The sequence below is a fragment of the Galeopterus variegatus genome, unplaced genomic scaffold, assembly GCF_000696425.1.
Source record: "Galeopterus variegatus unplaced genomic scaffold, G_variegatus-3.0.2 Scaffold103, whole genome shotgun sequence".
In the NCBI taxonomy this organism is placed as follows: Eukaryota; Metazoa; Chordata; class Mammalia; order Dermoptera; family Cynocephalidae; genus Galeopterus; species Galeopterus variegatus.
Window position 1 is genome coordinate 408,786 of NW_007726214.1, and position 11,025 is coordinate 419,810.

The 11,025-nt window shown below is 39.3% G+C and overlaps 1 pseudogene; it reads left to right on the forward strand.

Annotated features, from left to right (window-relative positions):
* The first annotated feature begins 6,910 nt into the window (after positions 1-6,910).
* On the forward strand, positions 6,911-8,459 carry LOC103600574 (annotated as a pseudogene).
* The last annotated feature ends 2,566 nt before the right edge of the window (positions 8,460-11,025 follow it).

The following is an 11,025-nucleotide window of genomic DNA, read 5'->3' on the forward strand; positions in this document are numbered from 1 at the left end:
TTGAAATTTTTAAAACAATTTTAAAATTTTTTATTAGCATATTCATCATTACAAATCATACTTATTCTTTATGTCCCTTATCCAATCTCTCCAATTGCCCCCCCTCCCCCATTTCTCCTCCCCGCTTTTCTTCCCCCTGCCTCTTCTAATAACCATAGATTTGTTCTCTCCATCTGATAGATTAACTGTTCCTCTGTTGGTTTGTTGCCTAGATGATCTGTCCAGTACTGAGACAGGTGTGATCAAGTCTTCCCCTATTATCGCAAATCAGGTGCTTCTTCTATAACTCTGGAGTGTGCTTTGTGGAGAGAGAGGACTTCTTTTTTTGCAGGGGAGGGTCTCCCCTGGTGCCTCTCCTTGTGTCAGTGAAGTTGAAAGTCTGGCACGTCATCCACATGGTGACTGTGACTACGGTTATAGAGGCTAGCTGCTTTTGCAGCAGTCATGGCAATTGTGTTGGCTATGGAGGGCTACCCATGTGAAAATTGTGGTTTTGGTGTGCTCTTTACCTGCTTGTGGCTGGGTTCGGCTTCCCCCAACTTCATGCCTCAGGATTCCAGTGGGGCCCAGGGCGGTAGTGGCAGCTTGCCTAATTGTGGCTGGGTTCAACTTCCCCCAACTCCATGCCTCAGGATTCCAGTCGGGCCCAAGGCAGTGGTGGCAGCTTGCCTAGTTGTGGCTGGGTTCGGCTTCCCCTAGCTCCATGCCTCAGGATCCCAGTGGGGCCCAGGGTGGTGATGGCAGCTTGACTAGTCGTGGCTGGGTTCAGCTTCCCCCAGCTTCATGCCTCATACTAAGATGTTGTTGTGGAGCAGTTGAGGGGAAGAAGGAGAAGGAAGGGGTGAGGGAAAATAGGGTGGGAAGAGGGGGAAGTAAGGGGAGAGTGATCCAAGCCTGTAGCCCCCCCCCATTCTGGCAGGGGAGACTAGGGGTCTTCCAGCAGTGGCTGGGTTGTCACTGGGCTGGTTGCAGATGTCAGGGGGAATGTGGCTGAGGCCCTCAGCCCTTGCACCACCCCAGCTCAGGACCCATGGCCCTTTCTGCAGTGGCTTGGGGGTCATCGCTTGGCTGGTTGCAGATGTTGGCGGGTCATGGCTGAGGCCCTTGGCCCTCCCCCTTCTCTAGCTCAGGAGCCCAGGGGCTTCCGGTCCTTCTAGGTTTTATAGGTGTTCTTTGGTGGTGTTAGACCTTTACTAGTTAATATCAAACTTTGTCTCCGATCTGTGGATATTTTGTTTTTTCTTTCAGTCCTGTGTTGGATTATGCTGTTACCACCACTTAAACTCTGCACTGGAACTAATTTGTTGTCCTTTGCTTACTTCTAAAAGGGAGGAGTGTCCTGTGGGGACCAACACTTGAGCCCTGTAGTTGAGCTAAGCTAAATTGTTTCATTGCTCTGATTCTCTAGGGAAGGCTTTTTGTGCAGCTGAGATTTTAATGGTTGACCTTTTATGTACTTCGGGGACTCGTGAGGTCTGGTACACCTAGGTTGCATGGGAACTCTGCTCTGGGCCTAAGTCTTTTCAGCAAATGGCACCCCTTGCAGTTCTATATTCCCAAGCAGTCTCCAGTGAGTGGTCATGTGCTGATGGGAGGGCAGGTCAGCTGTCCGTGCTGTGTCCCAATACTCCCCCGGTGGACCCGTCTCCCCCACTGCCCGCACTTCAAACACTTCCCATAGGACAGGCTGTGCACCGGTCCCTTGTGATGACTCACTGGCCTCTGAGTGGTTCTTTTTTTCTATTGTCTGTGGCTCCTTGCTCCTATGTGGGTCCACAGGAACCCTGTTAGTGGTCTTGCTGGCCTGGAGGCCAAGGCCCTGTTCTCTCCTCCCACCTCCAAGCAACTTCATACAAAGGGCACAGCCGTGGCTTTTGCCAGCTCTTGCTCCATGTGCTCATCAGCTCCAGGCTTAAAGTGGCCAAGACTAGAAATGGTGGGAGCGATCCTTTCTTTCTCTCATCGTGGCTTCTCCTGCCTTCATGAACTCTGTAGGTCTCTCCTCTTCCCCTGAGCTCCAGCGGCCCCAGCTTGGCTGTCGTTTTTTAATAGTTGTAAATTGGTTGATTTGTGGGAGATAGTGACGCTGGGGACCGTCTGTTCCACCATCTTGACAGGAAGCCTGTGAAATTCTTTACTAATAGTTTCCAACCAGTATTAATTCTAAAAGAATTTAGCTGACAAATATGTCAGCACAACTTGCTTTGCCATTTTACACAACATGTTTATTGAGCATCCATTATTACCACTAGAATGAATTCATATTTGTTAAATGCTTACCATGTGTCAGGCACTTTTATTTTATTCTATGTAAAAAATTATTTATTTTTGTTTTTAAATATTTATTACCATGTGGTAAGTAATGTATTAAGGCTAGGAGGATGAAAAAAAATTAGTAACTCATGGCCCTGACTTCAAGAATATTGTAGACTAATGGCAGAGACAGATATAAACAACTAATAATACCAACCATAATGAAATAATTATGCCAGCTCAGGAATTCTTAATGGAATTTTAGATGAAGCTTCATTGAGAGCAGGGCTTTGAAAGATCTTAATGGGCAGAGAAGAGGGGTGGGGAGGGCATATCAGGCTGAAGATTCTGAATGAACAAAGGCCCAGAGCTGTGTGGGTGAATGGTGAGGGCTTGAGTGGCTTTAGTACAGAGTATAAAGGAATACATGGTAGATCTGAGGTCAGACAAGGTTGGAGATGAATCGTAGAAGGCCTTGAATGCCCACTATGTCCCAAGAAGTTCATACTTTATTTTATAGACACACATGTAGGAGGCATCAAATATTTTTGAGCAGGAGGGAGACATGATCGATCTATATTTTAGCAATATTCCTCTGGCAGTGGTGTAAAGAACAAACAAAAGATGAAGAACAAAGTGGAGATGCAAGAGATGAGAGGAAAGTCAACATTTAGGAGGCATTGCACATAATCCATTACTTCTCAAAGAAAGAATACTTCACAGAAGAATGACTCCAGAACTTTTTTGAAGCTTGAATATTAGTTTGGCAGATAGGGAAGGTAGGAAACAGCATTTCAGACCCAATGAATAGCATATTCAAATGGGTAGCCATGAGAGAGAGCATGCATATTCTATAATCTGCAAGTCTTATTTTTTGAGCTTTGAAAGGATGAAAGGCAAGCGTGAGGGATATCTGACTCTACTAGGCAAATCTACGCAAAGTTTTGTTCCTTTGATCTGGGATTTTTTTCCCTTCTGCCTAAAGAACATCCTTTAGTATTTCCTTTTGTGTGGATATGTGGACAATAAATTTATTCCCTTCCTACATGTTTTTGGGTTTATTTCTAGGTTTTTGATTCTGGTTCATTAACATGTATACCTATACTTCACAAGTACTGTGGATTGAATGCCCCCCCCCCAAAAAAAAAAAAAAAAAAATTAATCCCCACTGTGACAGTGTTAAGAGGGTGGGGAATCCTATTATGGTAATTGAAAGGTGGGGCCTTGAAGAGGTTATTTGATTGGGAAGACCATGACCGAGTAAATGGATTAATGGTAGTCATGGGCATGGTTCTGAGGGCTTTAAAAAGAGAAAGAGTTAGGAGTTAGCTCTCTCTCTTGCTTTTACCTTTCTTACAATGTGATACCCTGTGTAGCTGAAGTGTTCCCTGGACTTTGGACTTCCTGGCCTCTGAACTGTAAGCAATAAATTTCTTTTTTTTTTTTTTTTTTTTTACAAATTTCTCAGTTTTAGGTGTTTCTTTTATAAGCAATAGAAACAGACTAATATAATCACTATCACACATTTAATTAATAGAGCTTTATAATGTGTTTTAATAGGACAGGATTGGTCTTTCCATTATTGCTTTCATTTTTTCATTCAGTTTTTCCTGAATATTCTTGCTTTTTTATTTTGTCTATATCTTTAGAATCAGCTTGTCAAATTATCAAAAATCCTGCTGGTATTTTTATTTGGATCACATTAAATTTATATCTCAAATTTAGGGAAAATTGACCTCTTTGTAGTATTGAATCTTCCTAAGAGTTGAGGATACCTTTATATTTTTTATGCTCTTCTTATAAATCTTGCTCATTTCTTGCTAAGCATTTTTCCAGGAAGTTTGCCTTTATTTATTTATTTATCTATCTATCTATTTATTTATTTATTTTATTTTTTGCAGTCGAAAATAGGGTCTTTCCCAAAATATCTTGTAATTGGATGTATTTGTATATTTGAGAGATATTGATTTGTGTTATATTAGTTTTGTAAGTAGCTACCATATCTTGAATTCTGTTTTTATTTATGTTTTTCAGTTTATTCTCTTGAATTTTTTTGAGTATGTAAGTAAATTTCTTTCCAATTTTTACCTCTAATTTGTTTTTTATTAAAAAAAATTTTTTTAATGAGTCAAGTTAAGCAGTGGGAGTGGAGAAGGAACAAAGAAATCAGTAACTGGTTGTGACCAATTAGTTCTAAACACCACTGCACTTGGACCTGCCTGCTTCTAATTTCTTTGTTTTCTATTTGCATTAGATAATTCTTCCAAAATGATTCTAAGTAATAGAGGTGATAGATCCTGACCTAGAAACATGATTATTTTTATAGATGCATGAAATTCTACTGTAAAGATATACATAACTTATTTAACTAGTCCCCAATAAATGTACATGCTGTTTTCAGTGTTTTCAGTTACAAATAATATTGCAATTAATGACTAATTTTTTTTTTTGTCTTTTTCGTGACTGGTAAGGGGATCGCAACCCTTGGTGTGGTGTCGCCCGCACCGTGCTCAGCCAGTGAGTGCACTGGCCATTCCTATATAGGATCTGAACCCGCGGCAGGAGCGTCGCTGCGCTACCAGCGCCGCACTCTCCTGAGTGCGCCATGGGGTCGGCCCAATGACTAATATTTTGACACAGATATTTTTAAATGATTGTACAATCAAATCTGTCATTCTTTTAATTTTAAAAATTCCTTTCACAATAACAATATTAGCTAACATTTATTGCACTTTACTGTGCAGCCTACATCATGTTAAGTGCTTTACACTCGGCAGCCTTATTATCCCCATTTTATAGATATTAGTTTGCCCAAGGTAACCTAGCTAGAAAGTGGCAGAGCCAGGACTCAGACCCAGGTGTTTTTTTGTTTGTTTTTCTATCTTCTTTTCTAAATTTTATTATTATTTAAAATTTTATCTTATGGAACATTTCAAGCATCTACAAATAGAGAGAGTAAGTAGTGTAGTGAAGCCCCATGTACCCATGATTCAGTTTCAACTGTTAACAAAATTGTTTCATCTATACCTCCCCATTTTTCAAAAATATTTTAAAGCAAATATCAGGTATCATTTCATTCATAAATACTTCATTACACATCCTTGAGTGAGGAATTTTAAAAAATGTAACCACCGTGGCATTAGCATACCTAATAAAATTGACATTGTTTCTTAATATCTAAAATTTCAGTTGTTTAAAGGGTTTTTTTTCTTTTTTTTTACTGTTTATTCAAATCGGTATCCAAAGTTTTACACATTGCATTTGGTTGTTATTAAGTTTACGATATTCTTTAACAGTCACCTCTTCTGCCCCCAACCTCCCAAATACACGTATGTTTTTTTCTGGCATTGATTTTGTGGGTAAACTAGGTTATTTGTTCAGTAGAATGTCCCATACTCTGGATTTGGTTGATTGCTTCCTCTTTCTGAATCCAAATTCCTAGTGCTTTCAACTACTATATCATACACTCTGTTTCTCACTGTCTTTCATAAATGTCATGAGAAGGAAATGAAAATGTACAAGTGGTAGCCCATTAAACTTTTACACAGGCATTGTTGAAATCCTGGACAGTTTTATACTTTTATAGTTCATATCCTTTTGGCTGAACTTTCAGGCTCTTCTGCCATTGAAAAACCTTTATGAGTCATCAGCAGGCTTTATAATACTTATAAGCTGAGTTTGTCAAGGACTACAGGAACCTAGCCCTTTATATCTGAGTGTTTACAGCCTAAAGGCTTGGTTTCCTAAGGCACTCTGTGTAGGTTTGAAAGGGTAAAGATGCTGTGCTTTTGCTGATGAGAACTTATATATAGAAAATTCTAAGGAATTAACTGAAAAACTATTCAAACTAATAAAATGAGCTCAGCAGAGTTGCAGAATATAAGGTCAACATAACAAAAATCAATTTTATTTTTGTACAGTAGTAATAAACTGAAAATGTAATGAAGAAAACAGCTCCATTTATAATAGTATCAAAAAGGATAAAATATAAACAAAATTAACAAAGCAGTGCAAAACCTAGACTCTGAAAACTACAAGATGTTGAAAGAAATTAAGACAACCTAAATAAATGGAAAGACATCCCATGTTCATGGGTTGAAAAAATACTATTGTTAAGATGGCAATACTCCCCAAATTGATCTACAAATTTAACACAATCCTTATCAAAACCCAAGCTTGCTTCTTTGCAAAAATTGACAAGTTGACCCTAAAATTCATATGAACATTTAAGGACCTCAGAATAGACAAAACAACCTTGAAAACGAAAAAAGTTGGACTCACACTTTACAATTTTGAAATTTACTATAAACCAACAGTAATTAAGACAGTGTGGCATAAGTTTAGGCATGTAGATCAATGGACTAGAATTAAGAATATAGAAATAAACCCTTACATACTTTACAATTTTGAAATTTACTATAAACCAACAGTAATTAAGACAGTGTGTCATAAGTTTAGGCATGTAGATCAATGGACTAGAATTAAGAATATAGAAATAAACCCTTACATTTGTGTTCAGTTGACAAAGGGCACCAAAACAATTCAGTGAGGAAAAGAAATCTTTTCCACAAATTGTGCTGGGAAAACTGGACAACCACATGCAAAAGAATGAAGTTGGAACACTGCCCCACACCATGTACAAAAATTCAAAATGGTTAGAAAACCTAAGGGTAAGAGCTAAAACTACAGAACTTTTAGAAAACACAGGGATAAATCTCCTTGGATTAGGCATTATTTACTTAGATGTCACCCCATTCTCACAGCTGGATGCGGGGTCACTCTATTGGTGCTTTGCCCAGGAGCCTCAGTGCACTCAGCCAACAGTCTCTGAGAATGCCCAGCTGAGCATACAGAGAGCCGTCAGGCAGCGGCTCTCTCCGAGGACCCTCTAGTGGACCCAGGGCATGAGTGGGGCAGCATTTTCTTCTCGCACTGCTGCTGAGATGGCAGAAGTTTGTCAAATTCAGTATGAAATGGATCACACTGAAGGTATTAGTCAACAAATGAGGATCTGAGAAAAATTAACAGCACCACTAAATGCTGACCTGGAACAATGATTCTAAGGAGTACCAAAAGGTAGTATGATAAAGCAGGTTTCAGAGAGGATGGTTGTAGCAGGAAATAATGACATTCCATTTTCAAGACCAGCAGATCTTGACCTTATTCAGGCAACAGCCCTTAAACCTCTGACACTAAAAACACCACCTCGTGTATTTACACTAAGTGAAAGACCACTAGATTTTCTGGATTTAGAAAGACCTCCTCTAACCCCTCAAAATGAAGAAATTCATGTAGTTGGCAGGTTAAAAAGAGTGCTCTATGAGTGAAAATGCTGTTCTCCAAAAGGGACAACTGCTCAGAAATGATTCTATGGGGCCGACCCCGTGGCTCACTCAGGAGAGTGCGGCACTGGGAGCGCAGCGGCACTCCCGCCGCGGGTTCGGATCCTATAGGGATGGCCGGTGTGCTCACTGGCTGAGCGTGGTGCGGGCGACACCAAGCCAAGGGTTGCGATCCCCTTACCAGTCACAAAAAAAAAAGGACACACACACACACACAAAAGAAATGATTCTATGTATGGCATTTCAAATATAGATACAACGATCAGAGGAACATCAGATGACATGACTGTTCTAGATGCAGCTTCAGTAAGATGACAGATAATCAGACTAATAGAAGACCACAGCTTCCAGAAGAGAAGAAGAAAGAATATGCTAAAAGAGAAATGGTCATGTAGTGAATTATGTCCCCCCAAAACTCACTGAAGCTTGAATTGTCTCCCAAGTTTTATGTATTAGAAACTTAGCCCCCACTGTGACTGTTAAGAGGGTGGGAAGTCCTATTATGGTAATCGAAAGGTGGAGCCCTGAAGGGGTGATTGGATTGTAGGACCATGAAGTAATGAGTGGATTAAAAATAGTAGTCAGGGGCGTGGTTTGAGGATTTTAAAAGAAGAGGAGAGTCTGCCTTGCTCTCCCTGCTTACACCATCTTGCAATGTGAGACCCCTGGGTGACTGTCACCACCACTAGATGGACTTTGGACTTCTCAGTCTCAGAAATGGTAAGCAATAAATTTTGTTTTCTTTATAAATCACCCAGTTCTGGGTATTATGTTATAAGCAACACAAACAGACTAATACAGGTCATGTATTCAATTACTGTAGCATTGTGGCTGCCTAATAGCTGGCTCTGGTTTCACAGCTAGAGGTAACCTCAGCTCTCAAAAATATTGTCTCAACAGCTTGAAATATAAATGATTTGCAAACTTCTTTGTTTCTGGGCTGGCCCGGTGGCGCACTGCTACAGTGCGCTGCTTGGGAGCGCGGCGGCGCTCCCGCCGAGGGTTCGGATCCCATGTACAGACCAGCCGCTCACTGGCTGAGCGAGGTGCGGGCGCAACACCGGGGGTTGTGATCCCGTTGCCGGTCCCGGTCCGGTATGGGCGCGACACTGAGGGTTGCGATCCGTTGCCGGTCACGAAAAAAGACAAAAAGGAAAAAAAAAAAAAAAACTTCTTTGTTTCTGTCTTTGCACTGTATGCCACTTTATAGTCCATGACCTGAAAATGTATTTCTTCCAGAAGGTAGGGGGGAAGGACCTATATCCGTAGAAGTAAAGGTATATTTTGTCAAAAAAGAAAAAGAAAAGACTTCACACCACAAGCACAAGCAACAAAAGAAAAAATAGATAAATTGGACTTCTATGAAAATTTTATAAAATTTTTGTGCATCAAAGCACACTACTAAGAGAGTGAAAAGACAAGCCACAGAATGGGAGAAGATATCTGCAAATAATATATCTGAAAAGGGATTAATATCCAGAATATGTAAAGAACTTCTACAACTTAACAAAAAGCAACCCAATTTAAAAATGGGCAAAGGCCTTGAATATACATTTCTCCAAAAAAGATATACAAATGGTCAATAAGCATATAAAAATATGCAGAACTTCACTAGCATTTAGGGAAATGCAAACCAAAACCACAATGAGATACCACTTCATATGCATTTGGGATGTCTGTTATCAAATAAACAAATTATAAAAAGTATTGGTGAGGATGTGGAGAAATTGGAACTCCTGTACATTGCTGGTGGAAATGTAAAATGATGCAGCTATTGTGGAAAATACTTTGGTGGTTCCTCAAAAAGTTAAACATAGAATTATCACATGATCCAATAATTTAATTCCTAGGTATAGATCCAAAAGAATTGAAAGCAGGGATTCTAAGAGATAGCTGTACACCAATGTTCTTAGCAGCATTATTCACAATAGCCGAAAGGTAGAAACAACTGAAGTGTCCATGAACAGACAAATGGATAACCAATGTGGTAATATTCCATACAACGGAATATTATTCAGCTATAAAAAGAAATGAAATTCTGATACATGCGACAACATGGATAAACTTTAAAAACATGATAAGTGCAATAAGCCAGACACAGTAGAACAAAAATTGTGATTCCATTACGTGAGGCATTTAGAATAGGCAAATTCATAGAGACAGAAAGTAGAATAGAAGTTACCAGAGGTTGGGGAGGGGGTGTGATGGGGAGTTATTACTTAATGGGTACAGAGTTTCTGTTTGGGATGGTGAAAAAGTTCTAAGTGGGAGAGTTTTGGGTGTGTAGGGGTAAGGGATATTTTGGAACTCTACTTTCTGCTCAATTTTGCTGTGAACCTAAAGCTGCTCTAAAAAATAGTCTGTTTTTTAGAAAGTCCTGGAAATAGTGGTGATGGTTATACAACATTGTAAATATACTTAATGCCATTGAATTATATACTTTAAAAATGGTTAAAATGGTAAATTTTATGTATATTTTACCACAATTAAAAAAAAAATTTTTTTTTAAAGTGAAATTCTAGTGACTATTTAAAGCTTTACTACCCAGCCTTGTGGTTTTGAATTAAACATTGCTCAGTCACTGTTTTGTTGTTATTCTTGTCTTCTCTACTTCTCTTATTGTCCATGTTAGCAAAATCTTTCCCTACCTCTTCAAAATTTGATATGAATCTGGTCATTTCTCTCTACCTCTACCACAGCCACCCAGTTTAAATCCCCATAATTTCTCCCCTGGACTTCTGTAATAGCTTTCTAACTTCCCTACTTCCATGCTACGCTCTACAGAAGATCACATCACTCCCCTGTACAAAGCCCTTCCATTACACTTTCACTTATTTAACAAATATTAAGCATCTATTATATGTGAGGCACTGTTCTGGAGATTCAGCAGTGACAAAAATCCATGACCTTATGGAGCTTATATTTTAGTGAATTTAGAATGTAATACAAAAATTTTAAGTGGCTTACAAGCATGATCTGGTCCCAAGCTACCTCTTTGGCTTCATTTCAGCCCATGGTCCTATAAAAGTGGTCATCTAAACAAAATTAGAATTCTGTTGGAAATGAAGTAAGAGGAGAATGGTGGTTGTTTAAGAAATGTTCATGCCTCTACAAAAGAGTACTTATGAACAATTCCTCCGCAATGAGTGACAACTCAGGGTCTTATCTGGTTATTGTTTTCAGCACTAAGACCAGGACTGCTGGCTGATATTACAGTCTTCCTCAAGTTTGGATATGTCTCCTTGATTCTTTTTTCTTTTCTTTTTGTCTGCCTGAGTTATTTTGAAAGGACTGTCTCCAGGATAAGAAATTCTTTCTTCTGCTTGCTCTAGCCTTCTGCTTAAGCTCTCAGTTGTGTTTCTTTCTTTCTTTTTTTTTTTTTTTTTAATTTCATTGAATGAATACTTCAGTTTTAGGAGTTCTGCTACAT